Consider the following 11435-nt stretch of genomic DNA (forward strand, 5'->3'; position numbering starts at 1 on the left):
TACAGTAGAATAGACTACATTCTCTGTTCACACTCCCTCCTCCCCTCTTTTACTTCTGTTACGATTGGTGTTGTCTCTATGTCTGATCATGCCCCAGTTCAGGGTACATTTACGCTTCCGACCTTGGCCAAGCCACATGCCTCTTGGAAGCTTAATGAAGTGGGATCCGTCGTCACCGCTAATCAAGTGGGAAACATTGAAATGTGTCTTGAGGGGAGTTTTGATGAGGCATGGGGCTCGGCTGAAAAGGGAAGCCTCAGCTAAGCTGATGACATTATACCGAGAGCTGCACATCCTAGAGACAAGGCACAAACAACACCAACAGGACTCAACTTACCGTGAACTTATCAGAGTCAGGAGTGATCTGTTAGAGACGCTCAACAAAAAACACTGCCACTATAGACAACTAACGGGTAGACTGTTCTACGAGTGGCGTAATAAATCGGGGAAGATGCTGGCGAGGGCCCTTAGGGCGACACGCTCGACCCTCTATGTCCCCTCCATTCGCACTCGATCAGGCACCCCTTCTTCCCTCACGCCGGAAATACTGGAAACTTTTCAGAAATATTATACAGACCTATATAACCTCCCTTAACCTACCGCTCTCTCCTCTCACACTGACACTCAACCCTCCTTACAGAATTACTTACATGAAACGGCATTGCCCATCCTAACTGCTGAATCTATCTCGGACTTGGAGGCTCAGTTCACCCCTGAGGAACTCCACCTGGCGATATCGGCCCTACCTGCTGGTAAAAGTCCGGGACCAGATGGCTATACTGCCAAGTTCTATAAGACCCTCAGGGATGACCTGTCCTCCACACTCCTGCTGACTTTTAATGCTATCTCATCTTCCTCCTCAATCCCCCAGGCCTTCCTTGACGCATATATCACAGTCATTCCAAAAGATGGGAGGGACCCCCTGCAGTGCTCTAACTACCGACCAATATCTCTCCTTAACACTGACACAAAATTATTCGCGAAATTAATAGCAAATAGATTGGCACCCTACATGAGCTCCCTCATCCACCCGGATCAGGTGGGCTTCGTCCGCGGAAGGGAGGCAAGAGATAATACTCTATGAGCATTCTCTGCAGTGCATTGTGCTCGATTACACGCTTCTCCCCTATTCTTGCTCTCTCTGGACGCGGAGAAGGCCTTTGACTGGGTGGACTGGGAATTTTTGGGATCGACTCTGAGACAAATAGGTTTGGGCCCCCATATGTGTTACGCCTAGCGCTCCGGGTCCCCGCTCCTCCCCGGAGCGCTCACGGCGTCTCTCTCCCCGCAGCGCCCCGGTCGGTCCCGCTGACCGGGAGCGCTGCACTGTCATGGCCGTCGGGGATGCGATTCGCACAGCGGGACGCGCCCGCTCGCGAATCGCATCCCAGGTCACTTACCCGTCCCGGTCCCCTGCAGTCATGTGCTGGCGCGCGCGGCTCCGCTCTCTAGGGCGCGCGCGCGCCAGCTCTCTGAGACTTAAAGGGCCAGTGCACCAATGATTGGTGCCTGGCCCAATTAGCTTAATTGGCTCCCACCTGCTCCCAGACTATATCTGATCACTGCCCCTGCACTCCCCTGCCGGATCTTGTTGCCTTGTGCCAGTGAAAGCGTTTAGTGTGTCCAAAGCCTGTGTTACCTGAACCCTTGCTATCCATCTTGACTACGAACCTTTCCGCCTGCCCCCGACCTTCTGCTACGTCTGACCTTGCCTCTGCCTAGTCCTTCTGTCCCACGCCTTCTCAGCAGTCAGCGAGGTAGAGCCGTTGCTAGTGGATACGACCTGGTTGCTACTGCCGCAGCAAGACCATCCCGCTTTGCGGCGGGCTCTGGTGAACACCAGTAGCCTCTTAGAACCGGTCCACTAGCACGGTCCACGCCAATCCCTCGCTGACACAGAGGATCCACTACCTGGAAGCCGAATCGTGACAATATGTTTGCCAGAATCATGGCGCTGTATTCCTCACCCCAGGCTAGAATCAGAATCAATGGACAGCTGTCGGCTCCCTTTAGCATTCGCAACGGTACGAGGCAAGGCTGCCCATTATCACCTATCCTTTATGTCCTATGCATGGAGCACTTGCTCAATGCAATACGCTCGAATCCAGATATAAGAGGCCTCTCCTCTCCCTCGTGCAGTTGCAAATGCTCAGCGTTCGCTGACGATGTCCTTCTATTTCTCTCCTCCCCGCTCACTACCCTCCCTTCCCTCCTCTCCACCATAGCACAATATTCGGCTTATAGTAACTATAAACTGAACCCATCCAAAAGCGAAGCTTTGAATATCACACTGCCCTCCCAAATGATCACTCACATTTCTTCCACTTACCCTTTTAAATGGCAGAGGTCATCACTGAAATATCTTGGGATCCTAGTCCCTAGTGATCTGGCTAGCACTTTTCAATTAAATTTTCCCCCATTGTTCCACACCCTGAGAACTGACTTGTCGAAATGGGACAATAAAAACTTCTCATGGATTGGCAGGGTAAATATTTTTAAAATGAACATCCTACCCCGCTTACTCTATCTCTTTGCCTGTATCCCCTGTCATATCCCCCGTTCTTTCTTTAAGGACCTCTCTGCAATGCAGTCTCACTTTGTTTGGAGTAAGAAACATCCCCGCTTGGCAGGGAAGGTGCTTTATAGACGCAAGAGGGAGGGTGGCTTCGCACTGCCAGACTGCCTATCGTATTACAAGGCGAGCATATTAGCCAGAATACTAGACTGCTACCACAGTCAGACTGCTAAGCAATGGGTTGTCTTTGAAAGAAATCTCTGTGGTGTGGATGCTAGGTCTACCTTGTGGACCAAAAGACTGCCCGCCCCCTTGCACCCACCTGACCATTTACCCCCGGTAACACATTCAATACTGCGAGCACATCAGTCCTACCTGAAAAATACATCTCACTATTTCCCGGATGGCCCCCTTATGCCCCTGTTTGGCAATGTGCTCTTCCCTCCAGCGCAGACTTCTGCCACTTTCTTAACGCGTAAAAAGTCTGATTATGTCCTATTCTCTTCCTTACTGCAACCCACAGGCTTGAAATCCCTCTACGACCTTTTGGGTGGAACTCAGCCTTCAACTATACATAGGTTCCAATATAGTCAACGTCTACACTTCTATAACACCAACAAAGCCGCACTCCGTCTTCATAGACAACTGACCCCCTTTGAAACCCTTTGTGCGGCCTCCGCTCCTGTCCCCCATGCAATCGGAACTCTCTATGCCCTGATCATAGGGGAACGCTCTGAAATTCCCCTGCCCTATCGAGTGGCATGGGAAAGGGAACTACAATGTTCTATTCCTGACAATGACTGGTCTCGTGCCCTGCTACATTGTCACAAATCTAGTATCTCATGCAATGCACAAGAAACTAACTATAAAATCATCACGAGATGGTACAGAGTGCCGTCTCTTTTGGCGCAGGTGTTCCCACAGGCTTCTGATGCATGTTGGAGGTGCGGACGCTCAAAAGGGACAATGTCCCATATCTGGGTGACATGCCCGACATTGAATACGTTTTGGACACAAGTTTTATCTACCGTAAATAGGCTGACGACCCTTTCCATCGATAAGGACCCACGACCTATCCTCCTGTCCATATTCCCTAACACATGCCCCCGTCTGTCAGCCACTTTAGCACACTATTTACTTATCTCGGCTAGAGCTGTGATCCCTCGCCTTTGGAAATCTCCACTACCCCCGACCTACTCCTCATGGCTGAGGGAAGTTACCTATACTTGTAGCATGGAAGAACTCCGGGCAGACTCTACCCGACAGTTCGATAAATACCATGCTGTTTGGTCGCCTTGGCTATCCTATGTTGCCTTTCAGGAGTTCACTGATGATAACCTGGATCTGTCACCACGCACGCTCATCCCCCTCTGTCCAACTCCGCAATAGCTCACCCACAGTTGCTGTTTACTGCTTAGACAGGTGGAGAGGTTCAGTCCGAACAGGTAAGACTCTCTGCCATATTACACTAAGTCTGCTGCATCCTATCTCCCCCTCTTCGATTCTTCTACACCCCCCCCCTCCTTCCTCTATCCCCCTGTATCTTTTCCTCTCTCTCCCTCCTCTCCTATCTTCCAGTTCCCTCTACCGATATTGTGTTTCCTTTGTCTGCCCTGGTTCTCTGCTTCACTACTGGCGATGTTTGAATTTTCGCTAAAGTTGTCGAATTTATACGTAGTTCTGAATCCTGTTAGCTACTCACAACCTCTGTTCTCTGGAGTTCATTCATGATGTGAGGCTCGGACTGCTGTAATGTTTAACTTCGCTGAGTGACCCAAACTCCTTGTTTACTTGAGCCATGTGGACTTTGTTGCCTGACCAGTGTAGACACTTCTCATGTTGTAATTTTCATTTTACCTTGTATGTTGAAAACCTTAATAAAACTTTACTTTGAAAAAAAAAAAAATGTTTTATTCAATGTTATGTATGATGTTCATACAAGGTTGCCTTACAATGTTTTATTGTTATTTATTGTTTGATATTTAATAAATGGGCTGCTGTGGCCTTGTTACCACAAACACTGTGTCTGTCATGTTTAAGGTAAGGGATTCCTCGTTACAAAGGGGCTTTTGGGGGTTGGTGGATGGTAGGCTTTAGCAGCTATAATATCCCCAAGTCAAGGGTCCAGGCTGTAAAATAGAAGAACACCGGAGCAGCCAGATACACTGACTCTAAGGCTGAGCCTCATACTTCTACCGAAGCTGCAGAGTTATAGGGGAACTGTAAAAATGAAAGTACTACAACCCCCAGTGTGGTCAGTCTGTGCCCCCCTAAGGGTCAGGGTTGGAGGAGGCACAGGTTGAAAAGACACACTACAATGGGAGTTGTAGTACTGTAGTTGTTAAAGAAAAAAAATATGTTTTCATCATGTTGCCCATAGCAACCAATCAGATTACTTCTTTCATTCTTGAGAAGACCTCTGAAAAATAAAAGAAGTGATCTGATTGGTTGCTAAGAGCAACTGGACAACATTTCCTCTCCACAGGTACATTTCCCCGATTGTCTTCATATTTAGGATGAGAATCTACTGACAAAGTGAGTAGCCAACCATTTCTGGGCATAAAACTCTGTAAGAGACAGCAGTCTGGGGGCGTCTGTGGTGGACATGAAGGAAGGGGGGGGTCCAGGGAAATTGAGATTTGACGTCTGCAGCGAGCGCTTCTCACTGAGCAACGGGTCTCATCCCAGGTATTGCAGGGGGACCCCCCACAATCAGCTACTTATCCCGTAACCCATGGATAGGGGATAAGTTAATTTTTGCCATAATTCTCCTTTAATTGGCCAGAACACACCCAAAATCGGTCCCAGACAAATATTGCTTCGTGTCCTGTCATTTCTCCCAGCTGTTCTTTTTCTACCTGCTTGTAAGGCATGCCTACACTCTCTAATTCCTTAAAGTGGTACTCCGCCCCTAGATATCTTATCCCCTACCTTAAGGATAGGACAAAAGATGACTGATCGCTGGGACCCCCACGATCTTCATGCAGCACCGGGCGTTCCAAGTAATATATTTAGAACTCTGGGTTCTCGTGGTGCCGGTCGTGACCTCACGCCACACCCTTTCCATTTATGTCTATGGGAGGTGGTGTGATGTCACAAGAAGGTGTGGCATGATGTCACGAATCCCACCACAGGAATCAGTGATCTAAACATACTATTTAGAATTTTGGTTGCTGCATGGAGATTGCTGGGGTCCCAGCAGCAGGATCCCATTGATCAGACATCTTATCCCCTATCCTTTACATAGGGGATAAGATATCTAGAGGCGTAGTACCCCTTTAAGGGACAGTTCATGTACCCAAAAGTTGATCCTTTGCAACTGTATGACCCCTAGCAAGTTCCCTGCATGAGTCCCATTCATCAGAAAAAGGCTTGTGCATGGAACTTGCTGGGTGTTCTACGTTTGCCTCATAAACTGCACCACCCAGCACCAGTTGCCTCTCTCCGCACCACATTATGCAGATCGTGCAGGAGAGCAGCTTTGGTCATCCATGTTTTGCTAACTCTATTTTCACACACAGAAATAAATTAATGAGTCGAGCAAGTCAAAGAACAGTTTAAAAAAAGGGGAACTTTATTTATTATTTATTAAAATGTTTGTGTAGGGGATTTTTTGTAACCTCCCATCACTCACAAAGAGCGTACAGTAACTAATACTCAGGACAGGAAAAACCTCCAGAGGGGAGGAAACCTGTAGGGAATCCATGGCTACTGTATGGCCCTTCCTCTGGGCATACTAAAGGAGGTTACCTCTATAATTTGGGCAAATGTTTCTGTGTATGTGCATGATTCCTAGGCCTGTGCCTTCATCCAACGTCTTGCTGTAGGTCCCGAAATGCTACTCCATGTCCTGGAAATAGTGCATCTAAGATAGGGGACAAAAAAGATAGATTATTTACATGTTTATCATAGAAATACACATGGAACTGCAATAAAGACCTTTTGGACAAAACAATGTAACACTTACCAGTCACAGTCATGTGCATGACTTTGCATTCCCGTGTCCCTACACAGTGTCCAGCACCGGCCCCTCACTGATGAACAGGACCAGTGTTATTTCTGGGGCTATGCCTTCATCCAACGTCTTGCTGTAGGTCCGGAAATGCTACTCCATGTCCTGGAGATAGTGCATCTAAGATAAGAAAAAAAAGATAAATTATTTACATGTTTATCATAGAAATACACATGGAACTGCACTAAAGATCTTTTGGACACAACAATGTAACACTTACCAGTCACAGTCATGTGTATGACTTTGCATTCCCGCGTCCCTACACAGTGTCCAGCACCGGCCCCTCACTGATGGAGAATGAACAGGAGCCGTGTTATTTCTGCTCAGTGCTTCTCTTTGGTGGACAATGGTTATGACATCACATGTGTGACACGCTGTTACCTCCTGGGAGTTCTATTTCAGTAGTGCTGCTCTCTGATTGGCTGAAAATCAAAAAAGCTTTCTAATATATTCTGTATGACTGTTATCTAAGGTTTTTGACAAATTTTATTAAAATGGCGCCACTCCCTGTGGGTGCGTTATATTTGTTTCTCCTAACCAGACATTCTGTATAAGTAATATCATTTGGTGGCCCCAACAGCCTCGGCCCATAGGTTTCTTACATAGATCAATGCTACTCCGGTAGGCTCAATGAGCAGCGCTGGCCGCGGGGACGTCTGACGAGTGACGTCCCTAACGTTGCGGTCTAGAACGAAGGATGTCACTAGTCATACGTCCCAGCAGCCATTGATTTAAAGTGGTCGTGGCTCCTGCTGCCAGTTCAAGATCAGACACCATGGCCCTAGATTGACATGCTGCAACACCGATCCCCTGTGGCTGCCCACCTGTTGCAAAACTACAACTCTCAGCCTTCGGCTGTCAGGGCATGCTGGGAGCAGGGGCGGATCCAGAGTCGAGTCTCGGGAGGGGCGCTATTAGAGTATTTTGTGTTGGCGGACAGAAGATTACGGAACTTACAATATTATTAAATGTATCATGCAGTCCTTACCTTGTTTAAGACTCTTAGGCCGTGCTCATATGTCAGAATAATAATCATATATACCAATTGCCACAGAATGGGAAAGTGCTAAGGCTCTATAGTGAGGAGAATACGCAGTGATATCAGTGACTACAGGTGACGTCTTATCATTGTGTATTCTCCTCACTATAGAGAAGACGTCACCTGTAATCACTGATATCATTGTGTATTCTCCTCACTATAGAGATCAGTGATTACAGGTGACGTCTTCTCTATAGTGAGGAGAATACACAATGATATCAGTGATTACAGGTGACGTCTTCTCTATAGTCTTTCCTTATCTAATTCAGATGGTACATACCGCCAGGATTTGTTCCAGCTAAATCTTCTCTCTGCAGAACTTGATGCCCAGACGTCTCCTCACTATGCCAATGCATTCTGATCCTCTATATGAAAACAATAATTATTATAATACTGCCAAACACTGTATTCTTTGAATATAATACTGGCACACACCCTCCTAATATAATTCTGACATACTGTACCCCCTGAATGTACAACACACTGTACCCTCTGAATATAATACCACCATACACTGTACCCTCTAAATATAATACTACCACACACTGTGCCCTCTAAATTTAATACTACCAAACACTGCACCCTCTGAATATAATACTATCACACGCTGCACCCTCTAAATATAATACTATCACACACTGTACCCACTGAATATAATACTAACACACACTGTGCCCTCTAAATCTAATACTACCACACAGTGCATTCTCTGAATATAACTTGCTGTGCTGTAACTACCCTCTGAGTAAAATACCGTAATGTATTGTGGCCCCTAAAAAACGTACCACCCCAGAAATTCCTCACAATATACACTATACTTCTGAAAGGCAAAACACCCTGTGCCTTCACATATAGTAATAATGCCCCATCTTGTGCCCCTACATATAATATGACCCGTCCTGTTCCCCCACATAATAATGCCCTCTGTGCTGTGCCCCTCACATAGAATGCTCCTGTCATGTGCCCCACACATTTAATGCCCCCATTCTTTGCCCCTCACATATAATGCATCCATCATGCGCCCCTCATATATAAAGCCCCCATCATGCGTCCCGCACATATAATGCCCTTATCATGTGCCCCTCACATATAATGCCCCCTGTGCTGTGCCCTTCCCATATGAAGCCCCATGTCCTGTCCACTCAGGGGGCATTATATGTGAGGGGCACAGCACAGGGGGCAATATATGTGAGGGGAACAGCACAGGGGGCAATATATGTGAGGGGAACAGCACAGGGGGCAATATATGTGAGGGGCACAGCACAGGGGGCATTATAAGTGTGGGGTACATAACAGGGGGCATTATATCATATAATGCCCCCCTGTGCTGTGCCCCACACATATAATGCCCCCTGTGCTGTGCCCCACACATATAATTTATATGTGTGGCACAGCACAAGGGGCATTATATGTGAGGGGCACAGCACAGGGGGCATTATATGTGAGGGGCACAGCACAGGGGGCATTATATGTGAGGGGCACAGCACAGGGGGGCATTATATGATATAATGCCCCCCTGTGCTGTGCCCCACACATATAATGCCCCCTGTGCTGTGTGCCCCACACATATAATTTATATGTGTGGCACAGCACAGGGGGCATTGGGTGAGGGGCACAGCACAGGGGGCATTATATGATATAATGCCCCCCTGTCCTGTGCCCCTCACATATAATGCCCCCTGTGCTGTGCCCCTCACATATAATGTCCCCTGTGTTGTGCCCCTCACATAATGCCCCCTGTGCTGTGCCACACAGATACATTATCTGTGTGGGGCACACAGCACAGGGGACATTATATGTGAAGGGCACAGGACAGGGGGCATTATATGTGAAGGGCACAGGACAGGGGGCCCCCCTGTCATGTGCTCTTCACATATAATGCCCCCTGTGCTTTGCCCTGCAGACCCTCATTAAATATTCCCTTTTCTCTGACCCCCCATCTCCTAACAGTGGAGCATATCCTCTTTCCATAATCCCCTGGACCCTGAGCATACCCTTACTTACAGTATGCAGGCCGCAGGAACGGGTCCTCCAGGCGCCGGCGCGATGATGTGACGTCATCGCGCCGGCCTTTAGTGGATCTCGTCCCCGCAGCTCACACGCTGTGTACTCACAGCGTGTGTGTAAGGTTAGTGCAGTGTTTCCCAACCTTTTTCGAGTCGGGGCACACCTCGGAAAAAAATGTTTTCGCGGGGCACCGCTACCGAGGTTGACGAGCAAAAAAAAAGAGGGAAAAAACGCACTGCACTATATCTATTTATCTGTCTCACTGTCACTCAGTACTTACTGCACTTGTCTCCTTGGAGGACCGGACTATAGTTAAAATAAAAATATATATATATATATATATATATATATATATGAACAAATTCCTATGCACACTGCATATATCTTATCTTGCATATATCTTATTTAGGTTGGCAGTATAGTCCCCACACATTAGGTTGGCAGTATAGTCCCCCCACATTAGGTTGGCAGTATAGTCTCCCCACATTAGGTTGGCAGTATAGTCCCCCCACATTAGGTTGGCAGTATAGTCCCCCCACATTAGGTTGGCAATATAGTCTCCCCACATTAGGTTGGCAGTATAGTCTCCCCACATTAGGTTGGCAGTATAGTCCCCCCACATTAGGCCCCGCATAGTCCCCCCACATTAGGCCCCCGCATAGTCCCCCCACATTAGGCCCCTGCATAGTCCCCCCACATTAGGCCCCGCATAGTCCCCCCACATTAGGCCCCGCATAGTCCCCCACATTAGGCCCCGCATAGTCCCCCCACTTTAGGCCCTGCATAGTTCCCCCACTTTAGGCCCCGCATAGTCCCCCCACATTAGGCTCGCATAGTCCCCCCACATTAGGTCCCGCATAGTCCCCCCACATTAGGCCTCGCATAGTCCCCTCACATTAGACCCCGCATAGTCCCCCCACATTAGGCCCCGTATAGTCCCCCCACATTAGGCCCCGTATAGTCCCCCCACATTAGGCCCCGTATAGTCCCCCCACATTAGGCCCAGTATAGTCCCCCCCACATTAGGCCCAGTATAGTCCCCCCCCACAATAGGCCCAGTATAGTCCCCCCACATTAGGCCCAGTATAGTCCCCCCACATTAGGCCCAGTAAAGTTCCCCCACATGAGGCCCAGTATAGTCCCCCCACATTAGGCCCAGTATAGTCCCCCCACATTAGGCACAGTATAGTCCCCCCACATTAGGCCCAGTATAGTCCCCCCACATTAGGCCCAGTATAGTCCCCCCACATTAGGCCCAGTATAGTCCCCCCACATTAGGCCCAGTTTAGTCCCCCCCACATTAGGCCCAGTATAGTCCCCCCACATTAGGCCCAGTATAGTCCCCCCACATTAGGCCCAGTATAGTCCCCCCACATTAGGCCCAGTATAGTCCCCCCACATTAGGTGCAGTTCCCCCACAAACATACAGCCTTCAGCCGTACAGTGTATTACGGAAGGCTGTATGCCTGTGTACTGCCCCACTTCGGTGTTCCGAGCACCACTCCTCCAGTCCGGCTATACAAGTAGGTCCCGGGACCGGAGGAGCGGTGCTCGTAACACCAAAGGTGACGCGCCGCTGGTAACACTTACCAAGTTGACAGCGCGCGTCCTCCTTGCTGCTCCGGTCCTCTGCGATTGTTGCTATGGGCGCACGCATGGGACGTCAGTGACGTCCCTGCGTGCGCTACCTCCCGGCGGTCCCCGCGTTTTTAAAGTAAACGCGGGGCCGCAGGGACTTAGAGGCATCCCTGTGTCCCAAAAGCAACTTTCGGGACACAGAGGTGTCCCGCGGCAAAAATACCCGGCGGGTGTTTTTTCCCACGGCACATTTTACACTAGTGTGCCGTGGCACAGTGGTTGAA

The 11435-nt window shown here is 48.7% G+C and overlaps 1 long non-coding RNA gene across 1 annotated transcript; it reads right to left on the reverse strand.

The window, feature by feature from the left end:
* Positions 1-6068: 6068 nt before the first annotated feature.
* Positions 6069-6884, reverse strand: LOC130310491 (uncharacterized). The gene is made up of 3 exons (XR_008859003.1): positions 6748-6884; positions 6483-6647; positions 6069-6380 (listed from the first exon to the last, which is right to left on the reverse strand). It is a non-coding gene; the product is annotated as an uncharacterized LOC130310491 (long non-coding RNA).
* Between the last annotated feature and the right edge of the window lie 4551 nt (positions 6885-11435).

This window comes from Hyla sarda, unplaced genomic scaffold, assembly GCF_029499605.1.
Source record: "Hyla sarda isolate aHylSar1 unplaced genomic scaffold, aHylSar1.hap1 scaffold_1571, whole genome shotgun sequence".
In the NCBI taxonomy this organism is placed as follows: Eukaryota; Metazoa; Chordata; class Amphibia; order Anura; family Hylidae; genus Hyla; species Hyla sarda.